Source organism: Trichechus manatus, unplaced genomic scaffold (assembly GCF_000243295.1).
Source record: "Trichechus manatus latirostris isolate Lorelei unplaced genomic scaffold, TriManLat1.0 scaffold00157, whole genome shotgun sequence".
Lineage (NCBI taxonomy): Eukaryota > Metazoa > Chordata > Mammalia > Sirenia > Trichechidae > Trichechus > Trichechus manatus.
This window is the reverse complement of record NW_004444093.1, coordinates 1,553,399-1,557,680: the sequence shown is the minus strand read 5'-3', so window position 1 is coordinate 1,557,680 and position 4,282 is coordinate 1,553,399. Positions and strand designations below refer to the sequence as shown.

The 4,282-nt window shown below is 42.3% G+C and overlaps 1 pseudogene; it reads right to left on the bottom strand.

The window, feature by feature from the left end:
• The window catches only part of LOC101346776 (immunoglobulin lambda-1 light chain-like), a 48,718-nt pseudogene that overhangs the window by 21,764 nt on the left and 22,672 nt on the right, over positions 1-4,282 (bottom strand).

The following is a 4,282-nucleotide window of genomic DNA, read 5'->3' as shown; positions in this document are numbered from 1 at the left end:
GGTATGGTACAGCAGGGCAGGTCCACCTGAAGGGGAGTTGCTAGGATGGGTTGTTTGTGGCACATACCAGGGCTGACAGTGCGGACTGGGAATCAGTGCAGGCAGGCAGGAAGGAGGGGGTAGACTGTGATGTGTGGAGCTAATATGGGTATGGGAAAGAGGAGACAGAAGAGAGAGGAACAGGAGCCAAAAACATACGCACAAACAAAAAAAGGCAGCTTGCTATTGGAGTGGAGAGACGAGAAACTGAGAAATGAGGAAAACAAAAATAAAAAAAAAGAAAAAGGGTAGAAGCAAAACAATGAATAAATTGAGAAACTGGAAATGAAGAAAGAAAAAGGGAATAAGATAGAGAAGGAAACAAAACAAAGAAACAAAACAAAACCACAAAAAAAACAACAACCAAAAAAAAAACAAGAAAAAAGAAATTCCCCCAGAGGTGTTCCTATGCGTCTGCGCAGAGTAAGGGAGTAGCTTCTACACCGCATGTTACTGCCCGGCTAGAAGGGGCTCCCAAGCTGAGAAAAGAAAAAGGAAACAAAAAAACAAATCAAAACAGAACAAATCAGAGCAAGCAAACAAAAAAGCCCCAGGGGTCCTACCAACATGGTGGCAAGGGCTGGGAAGCAGTTTCACAGTCAAGTGGTGTTTCGCAGCCTTTCAGGAAGAAGCAAAGATGGCACACAGAGCCAGGTATGTGAGAGAAAGGAGAGGGAGGTGGTGAGACGTAAGGAAGAAATCTAAAGAAGTGGAAAAAAAGCAACACCAGCAGCCAACAAAAGGCACTCAGGGAGCCGGCCAGTGCAGGTGGGTGGAATCCAAGCGACACGGGGTGCTTCCTGGCCAAGAGACTGTGGCTGCAGGAAGTAGAGGAGGCTAAGTGGGAGTGAAGAACGGTTGAGGGTGGGAAAGCCTCTATTGCTGGTTACCAGTTGTTGTGTCTCCTGCTGGAAGCTCCGTGAAGCTGCTTTCTCATACCCGCTGTTCGATGATCTCTGATAGGAGTCCAAGATGGCAGATCCGTGCTGTGGTAGCTGATAGGGGACCTCTGCATGGATCTCTCCTCACTCTCTGTTTTCGGTCAGTTTCTTATTCCATTCAGTGCTTGGCTGAGTTCTTTATCTCTTCATTTGATGCATAGGGTTTCAGAATTGATGTGTGACTCTGTTTGACTTAGTTTTTCTGATCTTTGCTGTGGTAGGATGGCGTGGTGCTTCTGACTATAGCAGCTTTTTGTCCCGAAGTCTGTTTTCCTGTCTTTTTAACGACCTTTTGTTTTCTTCATGTATGATGTCCTTGATGTCATTCCGCAACTGGTCTGGTCTTTGATCATTAGTGGTCAATGCATCAAATTTATTCTTAAGATGGTCTCTAAATTCAGGTGGGATATACTCAAGGTTGTATTTTGGTTCTTGGGGACTTGCTTTAATTTTCTTCAGCTTCAACTTGAACTTGCATAAGAGTGATTGATGGTCCGTTCCGCAGTCGGCCCCTTGGCTTCTGCATGGTCTTTTTTTCACAGATGTAGTCGATTTGATTCCTGCGTATTCCATCTGTCGAGATCCATGTGTATATTCCCCTTTTATGTTGTTGAAGGAAGGTGTTTGCAATGAAGAAGCTGTTGGTCTTGCAAAATTCTATCATGCGATCTCCAGCGTCATTTCTCTTACCAAGGCCATATTTTCCAACTACCAATCCTTCTTCTTTGTTTCCAACTTTTGCATTCTAATTACCACCAATTATCAATGCATTTTGACTGCATGTTTGATCATTTTCAGACTGTGGAAGTTGGTTAAAATCTTCAATTTCCTCATCTTTGGCAGTAGTTGTTTGTGGATAAATTTGAATAATAGTCATTAACTGGTCTTCCTTGTAGGCATATGGATATTATCCTATCACTGACAGCGTTGTACTTCAGGATAGATCTTGAAATGTCGTTTTGACAATGAACATAATGCCATTCCTCTTTAGTTTGTCTTTCCTGGCATAGTATATTGTGGGATTCAAAATGGCCAATACCACTCCATTTCAGCTTACTAATGCCTAGGATATCCATCTTTATGTGGTCCATTTTATTTCTGACAACTTCCAGTTTTCCTCAGTTCATACTTCGTACATTCCATGTTCCTTTTATTAATGGATGTTTGCAGCTTTTTCTTCTCATTTTGAGTCATGCCACATCAGCCAATGAAGGTTCCGGAAGCTTGACTCTACCCATGTCATTAAGGTTGACTCTACTTTGAGGAGGCAGCTCTTCCCTGGTCGTCTTTTGAGTGCCTTCCAACCTGAGGGGCTCATCTTCTGGCACTATATCAGACAATACACCACAGCTATTCATGAGGTTTTCACTGGCCAATTTTTTCAGAAGTAGACTGACAGATCTTTCTTCCTAGTCTGTCTTAGTCTGAAAGCTTAGCCGAAACCTGTCCACCGAGGGTGCTCCTGCTAGTATTTGAAATACTGGTGGCAAAGCTTCCAGTATCACAGCAAACAACACACAAGCCACCATAGTGTGACAAACTGACAGACATGTTGAGCCCTGGTGGTGCAGTGGTTAAGATCTTGGCTGCTAACCAAAAGGTTAGCAGTTGGAATCCACAGCAGCTCCTTGGAAACCCTATGTGGCAGTTCTACTCAGTCCTATAGGGTTGGTATGAGTCAGAATGTTTGTAAGGTTCTACCGTGTCATAGCAGGTATGAGAACTGCATTTCTGTTTATTGCTGAGTAGTATTCCATTGTATGGATGGACCACATTTTGTTTATTCATTCATTTGTTGGACATTTTGGTTGTTTCCACTTTTTGTCTATTGTGGATAATACTGCAGTAAAGATTGTAGTATATATGTGTGTTTACGTCACTGCTTTGAAGTCTCTTGGGTACATAGTTAGGAGTGGAATTGCTGAGTCATATGGTAGCTGTATGTTCAACTTTTTGCGAAACTGCCAAACTATTTTCCACAGTGGCTGCACCATTTTACATTCCCACTGGCAATGGATGAGGGTTCCAATTTCTCTACAGCCTTGGCAACATTTGTTGTTTTCCATTTTTTTCATTTTAGTCCAGAATGCATTTAGTTGATGCTGACACCACTCTCATTGGGTGGAGATTTCTTCTGCTTTGATTGTCCCCTGGGGCCATAGTGTCTCTTACCTTCTCCTATTCTGTCCTTTCTGATGTCCCTGATAGTATAGGTGTAAATGTCTCAGAAAATCCCCAGGGTCCGAGACCCTGGTGATGAAGGTCCCTGTTCTGCTACCTTGTAAGACTGTGGTGAGGGCTGGCATCCTGAGATTGTGGACATAAAGAGCTGCATCCTTTTGAGGTGTTATTGTCTTATCATCATTATTACTGTCATCATTATTACTACCTGCTGACTCACCAGCTGTGGCTAGGAAAATCACCAAAAAACCCCAAAATGAACAAACAAAAAAACTCAAAACCAAACCAGTTACCATTGAATTAATTCCAACTCCTAACGACCCCATGTCTGTCAGAGTAGAGCTGCATTCCGTACGGTTTTCAAAGGCTGACTTTTTAGACCTAGATGGCCAGACCTTTCTTCTGACGTTCCTCTGGGTGAAGTTGAACCACCAACCCTCTGAATAGTAGTCTATTTCTTAACTGTTTGTGCCACCTAGGGATTCCAGGAAAATCATTAGCCCTTCTTAAGTCCTGCTGCCACCTCACCTTGGAACACATTGTAGAGTTGCTCATGAAAGAAGCAGCAGATTACAAGCCCTCCTGGTTTTCCAGATGCTTTTTCTGCCACAAGATCTTTAATACATCTGCTGGATTCCATATCTGCAACCCACCCAGGGCTCTCGATATTCTAGCTCAGCAATTTTTTTTTAATGTTAATTAATTTATTTATTTTTATTGTACTTCAAGTGAAGGCTTACACAACAAATAGTTTCTCATGAAACAGTAGTACACATGTAGTTTTATGACACTGGTTAACAACCCCACAACATATCAACCCTCTAACTTCTCAAACTTTTTTTTTGGTGAAAATACACATAGCCAAAGATACACCATTTCAAAAAATTTTACATGCACAGTTCAGTGACATTGACTACACTCTTCCAATTGTGCTGTTACTCTCACTCAAGATGAAGGCTTACAGAACAAAACAGTTTCTCATTTAACAGTTACTACAAATGTTGCCCTATGACAATGGTTAATAATCTCACAACACATCAACAGTATCCTTACTCAACCTTGGGTTCAGCTTCCTTGTCGCCTTCTGCCTTCTGGCCCTTGTCACTGGACTCCTGTACCTC